Source organism: Dermochelys coriacea, chromosome 5 (assembly GCF_009764565.3).
Source record: "Dermochelys coriacea isolate rDerCor1 chromosome 5, rDerCor1.pri.v4, whole genome shotgun sequence".
NCBI lineage: Eukaryota > Metazoa > Chordata > Testudines > Dermochelyidae > Dermochelys > Dermochelys coriacea.
In genome coordinates this window covers 60558268-60571042 of record NC_050072.1, presented here as the reverse complement: position 1 = coordinate 60571042, position 12775 = coordinate 60558268, and the positions used below count along the sequence as shown (strand labels likewise).

Genomic DNA, 12775 nt, shown 5'->3' with positions numbered 1-12775 from the left:
AAGATTTAAGGGGTTAGCAAGAGGGTAAAAATCAAAGCTCTTTGAATTTTAACATTAAGTGGATTAAGTGACTGGCCAGAATAGAAGGGGGACAGATCAAAAGTCAAGATAATGGCTTCAAATATAAAATTCACTTTCCTTTGGTCCATCCTTTTCTCTCCCATGGCAATTGGTGTGGAGTATGGTGAGATGTAGCAAATATATTGGTTAAAGAAGGAAAAGAAAAAATCGATCCTAACATTTCAGTGGTCATAAGTAGGAAAAGGTATGGTACATGAAGAAATAAGGAAAAAAACCTACCAAAATGCAGTGCAACTATGCCCAACGTCATTGCATCTAATGCTGTGATTGCGTACAGCAGAATGAATCTTATAGAACGAATGAGATTTCTTTGATCACCACTCTGTTGAACCCTATAATGAGCCACCTGCTTAGCGATTTTCAATGATTACTGCTATGTTTGTGATGTGCTGGGTATCCAACACTGTGTGTATGTTTTTCTATTGTCCACTGTGTGTGACCTCTTAATTTGTGTACTTTGAAGGTGTATAAATTACTCCTTGGACATGTATCTCCACAATTTCCCATTCTTCTCACCCTCTTTTCCTATTGTGCAGCGTCATGAGAATGTACACCAAACAGCAAAAATTAAATTTAAACAAAATGACTCAGGACGAACACTTGCTCACTTAAATATCCGAAAACACACCAAATTCTGCTCCCATTTGCAACTGTGTAAATCTGAAGCAACTCGATGACTTTTACTGAGTTATTTTGGATTTACACTGGCATAAAAGAATAGAACTGGTTCCACATACCTGGTGCAGAAGATGCATCAAAGAGCAAAATTTTTTTTCCCAGTCTTCACACAAAGTGCTCCTAGTGACATCACTGGAGAATTCTGCATAGGGAATGAATGCAGAATATGAAATAGAAATTTACACTGCAGATACAAGAGAATTTTGTCTTAAATTTTTAATTTCTCTTACAATATATTCAGAGTCAAGTTTATATAATTATATAACTGATATGAAAAAGTGATGGAACTAGGCCATCTCAATACAGATTTAGTAATAGCTGTGTTTTAAAATGCTGTACATATAGGGGTGGGTAACATTCCAGATATGTGGTGCCAGATCATTAGTGCTCATTCTCTGCACTAGTAGCTCAGAGGTGTCCTAAGCCATGAAAATCCCCAGAGCTGTTATTAGTTATGCTAGTTAGATCAGCCTTTAGGCTACTCTAATTTAGGCCAGGATGAACTGGCACCTGGAAGATTGAGATTGCAGAGGGGGAAGACACAAATGTGTGGTAAAGTTTAGGTCCTGTACTAAACACCGCTCAGCCAAACCCAATGGTCAAGCCATGGGAAGGGGACAAGGACTGCAAGGTACCTACAATTAGATGATAGACAAATGTAGCCCAGGACGGAGAATAAAGTACAAGACCGACAGTCCCAAGAAAGAAAATTACATGCATTATCCTTGCCATTTTTGTTTCTTAAAATGTTCCAACTTTGGTTTGCAAGTTGGAACAACCTACATTAAGGCACTACGCAGAGTAGTCTAGATCACCCTAGGACTCATCGGTAGGTCTGGGACATAGCTTTCTTAATGACGCTTTTTTAGTTACCAGAATATTTTATCTCGGCTCTGAGAATTTTCCAGGTTGCACTACATAATGATTCCAAGGGTCTGAAACACCATAGACTTCAAAGGGAGACAGAGAGAACAAAAGAGATGACATGGAACTCAGCAACTCTTGGGGTCCGAACAGAAGAACATAAAAATGCACTTTACTTTGATCAAAGAGACTAATAGTTCATATAAACATGAATTTTATGTCTGTTATTTAGTAGGTGAGAGCTTAATTTGTTTCTCTCTCTTTCCTCAAAGTTTAATAATTTTAATTATTTTTTAATGAACAAAACAACCCCCACCCCCGCAACCTAAGAAATTCTTATAGAGCATGAATAGAAATCAAAGTGTCATAACTTGGAATTGCCACAAAGTGTATACAAAGCAGAAAGCTAACTACATTAAGCTTTGTCAGAGATTTTCCAGAAACATCACCATATGTTTTTTGGAACTTTCATATTTGTCATTTAACTGACATGTGGTCTTTGCTGAGTGTGCCAAATCAGTGAGTCCTGAATATCATTCAGTAATGTTAATATCGTTTTCTGATTTCCAGTTCTTAAACAATTATTTTCCTGGCAATCATTCTAGCCCTGACTATAAATAATACTTCAAGTGCTTTGTTGATATCCAGAAAATGTTGTATATCTACAGTGGGAGATTCTGGGATCGAATGGGAAAACCCTGCATATTATGAAGTTGAGATGCTGATTTATTTCCTCCCACACTGGAAGAAGCACAGGATAGTACCATGGCATATCCATTCACTGGATTCCTTCTGCAAAATTTTAGCACATTATTTCTGAACATTTGGAACCTGTGCATTCTACCAAGCATCTGGCAGATTTAAAATGGGATTTTCTGCAAAATAAATCTCAGTCTCAACACTTAGGGTACTGGATAATCCTCAAGTGGTTTTAGGAGTCAGGAGATGGGCAGGGAGATGGAAGGGATCTTGTCTGAGAAAAGGATGGACCAGGAATGGAGAGGTTTTCTAATGGGGATAGGCAGGGGAGAAGAATGAGAGAGACTCTTTTCTCCTGCCTCTGGATTCTAAAGACGGAGTATACTTGTACAGAAGTTTCTAACAATAAATAAAAGGACGCATTTTAAATTGTGAGCGTTGGTGGCACATTGGAAAGTGTAGCCTGTTATAAAACCCCCACATCTGCATGCATCCCTGTCTGTTGGAATAATTATCTCATTAACACTAACAAATACTCCTATATTTAAGTTAGTCTGCAGGAGACTTTCTGCTAAGCTTGTAGATTTACTGCAAGTTCCACTCCTAATTTTCTTGTTTGTAGTACAATTCCAGTTCTGATTCCAGCCTTTTTTTGATTCAAACAAACTATTTTTTCCTTCTCCAGCCCTGAACAAGAGGAAGGATACACCATATTGCAAATGATACTGTTTACAAAGGAGTGAACTATGTTAGTGCATTTCTTCCAATATTTTATGCACACAAAAAAGGTCCAAATTCAAAGTCATAACCCTTTACAGCTACTTACAGATGTATAAAGGAACTTAAGCTGCAGTCACTGACTCTTTCAGGAGCCACAAGATACAGTAGTGTAAAGCTGGAGACGGTATCTGCACATTCTCACACCTTTCTGTTAGTTGCTTTTGTTTTCTACTTGTCTCCCTGGAGTGTGAGTTTCACCAGAGGCCCTAGGCTTTCCTACACTCAGGTGCTGTGGGCCAAATTCATAGGTGGTGGTGTAAGTTACACATTGATAAAAAAGAAAAGGAGTACTTGTGGCACCTTAGAGACTAACAAATTTATTTGAGCATAAGCTTTCGTGAGCTACAGCTCACTTCATTGGAAGCGGGTGCGAGCCTAAGGGCCCCATTCTGCAGTCAATACTCACTCTAACAAATATCCCCATTGACATTAAGGGTTAAGAATATGGTTGAAGAATCAAGCCTTAAGGGACCACGTGCGCCTAGCTCTTATTCAGCCACAGAGTGGATTAATCCTGTTCCCCATTTAGTCAAATAAAGGCTGCTCAGACTCCAACTCCAACTGCAGAATGAGAGCAGGGCTGCTAACCCCTGAGCAAGGGCAGTGGGGCAAGAATGAGGTATGGAAGAAGACTGGACTGTGTTCCCCCCTACTTGCCAACCAGAATAGTTGGTGGGCAAACAGGGCACTTAGGTGCATCCGGAAAAGGGGTGAGGTAGTTTACTCCCTGCCAGAGCAAAGGGAGGAATGTGCCTCTCCTTCCTGTAGCTCCTGTTGGGATGGGCTTGCAGTTCTAAGCACCCAAGTGTAAGTTGAAGTAATATACATGTTGATGGGGCTGGAGGAAAGTGCAAGTCAAGAGGAATTGAATCCCCTCTCAACATGCCTTCAGCAGCAGCTATGAACTGCAATATCCATTGTTAAAAGAGGAGACCCAAAGGCCAAACACAAAAATGCATGCCCAATTGCACACTTCCATTCAGTGTGTAAGCTGGCCTCTCAGACATTGGTCCTATAAGCCTTATTTCAGCAATTACTGTTTCTTCAAGACACGTAGTCTCTGGAGGGATAACTTCTGTCATGTCTGAATTCCACTGTCCTTTTCCTAGCATTTCATGGATGTAACGCAATACAGGACATTACCACACTCCTTTCTTCTTTGGAGGATTCTCCTCTCAAGACATCAGTGCCACAGAAAGAAGGGTAATGTTTACTGATCATCTACTATTAACACATTTGTTAAAAAGGGATCAGAATTGATTATTTTCATCTTGACATGCAAAGAGCCACACTGTGCCCTGGGCTTGATCTCAGGGTATGAACTGACAGTATCAGCAGAAGATGCAGAGGTAGTAGCTTTTTGTATATCATACATGACAGGCACATAGTATTCTAACACAAAGAAGCTGCTCTAGCAAGGTGTATACACTATAGTCCCTATAGGAATAATAAAAAGAGTTTCTCATGCATTTGACATTTTATTCACATACCACGTTCAACTCTGCACAGAATCAGCTGAACATTATGTGCAACTATGATTTTACTACTATTCAGTGATCTACCCTCCACCATGCCAAAGTTCTGGTGTGGAGGAAAGATACAAAAAGGAATAATTTTAGCAAGTCAGATTACAAACCTAAATGTGAGACAAGGTGGGTGAGGCAATATCTTTTATTGCACCAACTTCTGCTGGTGAGAGAGACAAGCTTTTGAGCTACATAATGTAGTCTTGCCCATATGCTCAGGGTTAAGCTGATCGCCATATTTGGGGTCGGGAAGGAATTTTCCTCCAGGGCAGATTGGAAGAGGCCCTGGAGGTTTTTCGCCTTCCTCTGTAGCACGGGGCACTTGATGGAGGATTCTCTGCTCCTTGAAGTCTTTAAGCCACAATTTGAGGACTTCAGTAGCTCAGACATAGGTTAGGGGTTTGTTACAGGAATGGGTGGGTGAGATTCTGTGGCCTGCATTGTGCAGGAGGTCAGACTAGATGATCAGAATGGTCCCTTCTGATCTTAATATCTATGAAAGGTTCTCTCTCTCACCAGCAGAAGTTGGACCAATAAAAGATATTACCTCACCTACCTTGTCTCTGTAATATTCTGGGACAGACACAGCTACAGCATGCATACAAGCCTAAATGTAAACATTTCCTAAATTAGGTCACTAGATCAGAAGCAGGAAGGATTTTAAAGAATCATCTTTAAATGTTTATGGAGCTATAAATATTGTAGAGTTAAAAGTTCTTCCCTCATTTTTACTCCATGCAACCCCACTGAAGTCAATAAAATGGCATGTAATGCACTACTGGATGTAACTCAGCAGAACTGGCCAATACAAGACATTGTGTTGTTTACTGTTAACAAGAAAGAAAGGATTCAAGGGTCCATTGTGAACCAGAAGAGCACCAGCATTGACTCATTGTTTCTAATTATTATTATATTACTTTTCTCAAACAAACAACAAAACATCAAGCAATTGGCTCCTGGCTAGTGTCTCAGCAAAGCCTTAGGACTCAAATGAGCAACCCAACAAGTAAATGGTTAGTTCAAATGAAAATTATAACAGAGACAAAAATGTCAGCCTGGAAACTGAACTAATAAGGGAAAGAATTTGCATGAAGCTGCTGGCACAATTTTAAACTTTAGTAAGAATAAAGGAGAGCAGAGCTGCAGAAATCAGCTTTTGAAACTGAGGTAAACACAAATCTACATTCATCTTTTCTTCATGCAAAGCAAATAAATGAAGATTACTGAACAGTGATGGCTTCCAGTATGACCCTGCATGTTAAAACTTAGGCAGGGTTTACAGCCCAAAGTGAATTCGGTGAAAAATGACAGTTTAGCAATCCAGCACCAGTTCCAACCAGTCAGATGTTGCTGCTTTTTGGCTTAACTACAGGAAGAGTCAGAAGCTCATGGTTTCTGTGACAACACAGGATCAGGTGACCTGGATATGTCCTTCTAAGCTGATCTGGAGAAATAAGTAGGCTGTTTGTAAATAGGACAGCTAAGTATTCTCTCACAAGATTTCAAGTTCACAAAGCATGAGGCAGCAGGGTGAGGAGTCAGAAGTGAAAGGTGATAAGCCATCTTGGGCCTGTTCTTCTGTAGAGCACTGGCTGCTGTTCAGACTGAGATCTTGGAAACAGTCCACTGACAGGCTTCGTGCCAGGGGATTTGTTACAGAGAGAGCATGGCTTAGTCAGGATTTTACTACAAAATTGTCTTGATTCTTTTGCTCTCTTATTAAAGACACTCTCCCTTCCCCCACCTCCCCAGTTATTTAAAATATATCTGGATGAAACACACACATTCATTTCCCACAGACAACACATTCAGAGTGATTTGTTTTTTAGAGACAGAGGCTCAAAAACTATGAATTTATTGTGCAAAGTAATAATTGCAAAATATAGTGACAAACTGCATTCCAGAAAAAGAATTAGGATATTCAAATAATTGAAAAGATTGAAAAAAAATACTGGCTGCTATCTTGGGTCTACTGTGGATATTTTAGGAGGTTATATATCTCTGTTCCACCTAAACCATCAGAGGCAACATAAGATATTGTAATTAATGGACCCACCTACTGTCATTCCTGTACTGGATGGTAAGACCTGGTGTGTATTGAAGTGCAGGAAGAGCTTTGCGTAGCAAAAGTTGATATGTCCTTTTAGAGTTGTTTTTTGGCTTAGAAGTACATCAACAAGTTCATTGACCCTGATCTCTGGGCCTGGCCCAGGCCCGATGAGGTGAGTGTGGGAGGTATAAAGGTGTACGTCACCTTTGTTCTCCTGTGATCCCTCGGGCTGCTTTAATTCACGTCAGCAGTAACAACCTCAAGGGGTGGATAGGTGGTGAAGCATTCCAGCCACACCTCCAGCATACCTCCTAATCCCCTTCACTGGCAAGACTGGGAGCTACACCATCTTGAATGTAACTCAGTGATTCCCCTACTGGTTTGGCTGTTTAAAGGGAGATACATGGCCTCAATCCTGAAAAGGTGAAAGATCCCAGAGCTCGGGCTCCAACCTGAACCCAAATGTCTACTCAGCGATTTTTAGCCCTGCAGCTCAAGCCTTGTGAGCCCAAGTCAGCTGATCTGGGCCAGCTGCAGGTCTTTTATCCCTGTGTAGACTTTTGTGATGCCAAAACAGCAGAAAGGGGCCATAGCAGGTCTCAGGATAGAGCCCTCTGAACACAGCCTTATTTGCTTTGCTGGTATGTCAGGAATGCAATCAGTGTCTTCATAAATATATAGCTCTTGGCTGCTGTGTAATAATTTGCATCACTGACACATGTGCCCCATTAGGAAGTACTCTAGTAGATTAAAGTCTCCAGGATAGTTGAGATTGTGGTTAATTATGGGAAAAATAAAGGTATGTGCTTGTACACCTTGTAAGTAACACTCCTAGTAGTAATGCTCTAATTCATAGGCATAGCACCATTAGAAAGGGGTAGAGCTTATTAAATTGAAGTTATTCAGTGATGTTTTCTACACATCTACCATGGAAGAATTGTGGACTGAGCAGAAAATTAGAATTCAGGTGCTCCCAAGATCCATTTCTGGCTCGAACAGAGACTCTGAAGCTTTGGCAAGTCCTCATGGCTCCATCTCCACTAGGGCAAATTTCCTAAGAATTTCCCTCCATTGCTAACACCAATATTAGCAATTTTGAGAGCCTTGATGTAGCTAGGATGTCAGCTGCTGCATGCACTTAAAACACAATGAATCTAACCTGGCTTTGGAACAGGCTTAATCTTATGCAGATAGGGGCTTACACCTGTTTTACTAAGACACAGAGTTTAATAATACTTCCCTCCCTCCGAGGAGTGAAGTGATTTAATATTCGTAAGATGCTTTGAAGATTAAAGTGCTACATGTTATTACAAGTGCAAAGAATGTATTTTTTTCCCCTACCACCCATCTTTTCCATTCAAGTTATTTCTTTCAAAGGAACTCAGTTTCACCATGGGAGGGAAAATAAAAATCACAGAGAAAGGGATGGGCAGCCTTGGTTCAGATATGTAAAACATTACTATTAAGCCAATAAATATATTTTCCTTATGGAACAATGAATTTTATTTTGATTTTTAAACAGAGCTGTGCAGAGACCATCCAGTTCACTGACTACTCCATGGAACTCAAGAACAACTTTCATTAGAAAGGATAAAGGGAAGCAATCTGTAGCCTCCTCTCTCCCCCACCCCCTGCAGTTTCTCATCTCAACAGGCACACAGGTAAACATACTCTTTTTGTATGACAACATATCTCCAAAATAAATCACAAACTGTATTTCTTAGTTGCTGTTTAACCTTGCTTTATTCTTAGTCTTTCCAATTGGGACAGGAAAAATACCAGTCTTCTCATTTAAAAAACTAAAACAAAACTGGAAGCAGAAATTAGGATACTGCAAGATTAGATCAGTCTACATAGATACTATGTCATATATAGAGCTGTGCCACTCATTAGGTGCTTAATGGGAATGGTAATCACCAGGGTAATCCTTAGGAGGGTGCGGGGCCCGGGGAGGAAGTGACGGATCCATCACGTCTGGAACTGACCGCACCTGCTGCCGCTCAATTGTACTGGCGGCCACGGGGCATCCCCAAAGTGCAGGGCCTGGAGAGGTTGCCCCAATTTGCCATACCCAAGAGACAGCTCTGGTAATCACTATCTTCTGAAGCATTGGGTATTAGCCACTGCTGGAATTGTGCTACCATTCTTGATGGACCAATGTTTTGATTTGGTATGGAAAATTCTAAGTACCTATTATCTTTAAAGGAGAACAGAAGATCAAAGGATTATAGGACCAGCAGTGAGGCTAAAATTCTAGGAGAATGCAAAGATTTTTGGGATATGTTTTTATATGACCCCCTACCACTGTTGCCTGGGAGTGCTTCACAAACCTTAGGGAATGTTCACTGCCCAGCACAGTGCATGTGTGTGATGTACATTGCACCATGTTAATTCCTACAGTCTACCAGCATGCATGGTTTTCTTTTTTGCCTCTCAGTGTGGCTGTGGTTTACAAAAATGATTAGAGGTTCAGAGACTTCTATATGAGGAAACACAGAGAAGATTGGCTGATCTCCTCTCTAAATTGAGCAGTCCCAAAGAGGAAATGGTAGAAGTATACAAGATAGTGAATAGTATTGAGAAGGCAAGTCTGGCTCTCATATTTAGCCACACAAGATGTCATTTAATGAAACAGAAAGGTAACAAATTTAAAACAGATAATAGGAAATATACACATACAGCACAATTAACCTGTTGAACTCATTGCCACGAGATATAACCGATACCAAGAGATTAGTAGGATTCAAAAAAAGGATTAGACATTTATATGGGAAATTAAAACCACCCACAGTTACATAGATAGGACATGACTTCTCAAACTCTGATAGAATAGACTACATTTTAACGAAGAGTGTCATGGACCAACTTACCTCCCATTTAGATCACACAAAGCATCTCCTGCCCCAATATGTGACCTGTACATATTGTCCCTGTGGCAAGCTAAAAAGATAGCTAAAACGTAGTGTAATGTAAAATGTGTAATGTAAATGTAAAATACTTTTGTATTGCCACTGTTACATGCAAGACATTTTAAAATTGTATAAATGTACAAAAGTATATTCAGTATTTTAATTGTCTTTTAATTAACATGAGTGGCTATAAGTGAGAAGGAGCAGCACCATGTGACCAGCTGACTCTCTAAGGTCCTCAGACCACTTTTTGGGAGCCCTTTAGATAAAGTGTAATATACATCAGTTAGTAATTGGCCTACTCCCTGAAATATGTTCGTATTTGGAGAGAGACTCTCCAAACTAACCAAATTTTTTAGAAATGGCCTCTATTTCTATGGACCTAGTTTTGCACCAACAATTAATTTTGGGGGTAGATGGTAGCAAGTAGAGATCTAACAACCTCTCTGTTGTAGCAAGCCAGGTAGGTAGCTGTCTAATAGTTGCTACCATTTCCATCCCCAATTAATTACATGGTTCAAAATTGTGCCCACAAAATTAGAGGGCACTTCTGGGAATTAAGCCTAGTAAGGACAGTCTTTAGCAACTGTGTTCCTGGTGCTGTACAGCCAAAGAAGAAGTGTGTGTAGTATGCATTCCTATTTAGAAAACATTTGGGACTCTAGGACAAAAGATGCCTTAATAATGCAAAATATCTAATATGATCTGGAGCAAGTTACACTTAGGAAAAATTTGTTTCCTGGTCCACTTCTTTTAGACACTAATGTGTGAATATCTAGTGTGTAGAACTAAAAACCTCCCAAATAGGGTGAAACAACACCCTGGGTTGGCGATCTGCAAAGACAGGCATGCCTTTCCCTCACGCTTTTTGGACAGTTAGTTTAACTTAATAGAGTAACTACTTTGTATGAAGATTTGTTAGTCCACTTTTTCCTCTGTATGTCTCAAATCAGAGAGCAAAACTAAGGCCATCAGTAGAGCATGGAGGATAAGAAAATACCATGCTTCAAGTTTGCTGGTGAAGTCTATTTCTCTTGCAAAAGAAATAGAGAACCCTGAACTCTAGTAAATAAGGAGGGACTGATTTTCAAATATTTTGTTTTTCATTGTGTTTTTTGTGTTGTTTTTGGTCTACATGGACCATAAAAGTTAAAAATGGAATAGATCTGTTAAATCATGTAAATGTATGCGTTAGTCCCTGGCTGTGATGTATAACTCATAAGACTGAAATTAGATTAAAACTTAAATTGCTTCTTGTCCTGTGGTCGCCTCTTCCTGACCTCTACCAAATAAAAATCACAGTCTCTTCTATTTCCCAAGAAATGGTGTGAACTCTATTCTGCCTCCCAAGAAACGGAGAACTCCTTCTCTCCCCTGAATATGACCCCATTTCTCACCCACCTGCTCTCTGTAGTTTGTGCTAGTTTTCTATCTGCACCTCAACCATTTTTCCCCCCCAAGAGAAGGAGATGTGAATGCTTTCTGTTTCCTCCTGTTTGTCCTATGGGATGGAGGCATCATGTGCATCCACTCAGAAGGAAGTTGTTTGAACAGCTCCTATTGTCCCCTGGGAGAGGGGACTCCAATCTCAACAACCCCTTTAACTGCAAACTTTGTCCCCAGTGGGTCCCTCTGCAATTTTATCCTTCAACCACTTTACCCTGTCTCTTCTCTATCCCTGAGGATGTTCATTCTGTGACTCCCACCCAAACTCCAGCCTTGTATCTCTTCTATGTCTGTCCCTAGGAGTCCATCTGTATAAGTGTCTGTTAGTTGAAATCCTTTTTCTTGGGGATATAATAGGGTAACTTACCCCCATTCCTCTCACTCAGATACCCAAAGCTATTCACCAATTGAATCTTTCTTCCCCAGGGAAGTCTTTCCCCAGATACCTCTCTGCCTATCCCATCTTTGCTTTCCTCCTTCTGGATCTCTCTGGATTCATATTGTGCTGCTCCATGTACCCCTCTAGACTGAGAACTCATCTGAACCTTCTTGGGTGATGGGAAGCTACCTCCAGCTCTTACTTGGAATAAAAGACCCTGTGCTCCATGCTACTCAACCCAAATGCTTCTCCTGTCCCTGCTGTTACCAAGAAGGGATGATGTTGAGTCAGTGCAAGGAGACCAAACACAATAATAGGCCTGCAATATATCTATTCTATTATTGGTTTGGGAACTTAAACAGATTTTTAATTACAGTGTTGCTATGTCTTTCAAAAAAAATTTCAAGTTTACTTTTGGAGTCAGAAAACCACTAAACCTTGTCCCCACGTGCCGAGTAAATACCACATGATCTTTACCTGAGGACTGCATGGTCCTTTAAGGCTCCAAGTGCCCTCAATGCTCACTGAAGCAAATGGGAGCTGAGGATGCTCAGCACTTCATGTGATCAAGACTGTAGAAAGGCTCTCAGTTAAATCCTGATTTTACTAGTACAAATACATCAACTGTATCTAGTTCTCAATGATGACTAATAATTCCAGAACCATTTTCTTTGCTCTTGGTTTATAATTTGTAAATGTTACTTTGTTACTGTTTTACAAAAGTAATAAGCAGTTTTGTAAGAAGGCTTCGTTTTGGCAAATTAAACTTGCAGTGGGATTTCTAATGCAGGCATTCATCCTGTGGGATTACACATCATCGTTTTGTGGAATTATTTCTGACATTTCATCCGTCATCCAGTCAGAATAACTAAACAAACTAGTACTGTTCTCCTCTACTCAAACAGCAACTTTTCAAGAGCCTTCCCACAGAAAAAATATAATGATTATTGCTATCAAATTATGCTTGCAGAAGCAGAAAGGAAAAAAAATTCTACATCAGTAAAGGCAAAAGAGCTATTGCACACCAATAATATTTCTTGGGAATCATTTAAATAAATATAGCAGGCCAGATCTTTAGCCAGCGAAAACTGGCAATGGAGATATGCCAGTTTACACCAGCTAAAGATTAGGTCAATGGCACCTAGGATTTGGACCCACTCATTGAAATCAATGGCAAAATTCCCATTGAATTAAATAGGGGCAGGATGGGACCCCAAATTACTACTTTTTCTCTTTTGTTTAAACAAATTCTATTTTTAAACCATGAAAGAGATAAATAGGTTATCAACAGAGCTTCTCATACTCTGTATTTACCAGGCCTTTCTTAAAATTTAGAATACATGTCTTGGAGACCAACTTGTTT

General features: G+C 40.0%; 2 long non-coding RNA genes across 10 annotated transcripts in view; one reads left to right on the top strand and one right to left on the bottom strand.

Moving 5' to 3' along the window:
• Nucleotides 1-510: 510 nt before the first annotated feature.
• LOC122460210 overlaps nt 511-12775 on the bottom strand; it is a 34244-nt gene continuing 21979 nt past the window's right edge. Inside the window, exon 3 of the long non-coding RNA XR_006281357.1 lies at nt 511-901. This is a non-coding gene — a long non-coding RNA (uncharacterized LOC122460210). The remainder of the gene's footprint in view (nt 902-12775) is intronic.
• LOC119856350 overlaps nt 4217-12775 on the top strand; it is a 35136-nt gene continuing 26577 nt past the window's right edge. For all 9 annotated transcript variants that reach the window (XR_005293261.2, XR_005293257.2, XR_006281353.1 and 6 more), the window contains exons 1-2: nt 4217-4305; nt 8201-8339. This is a non-coding gene — a long non-coding RNA (uncharacterized LOC119856350). The remainder of the gene's footprint in view (nt 4306-8200; nt 8340-12775) is intronic.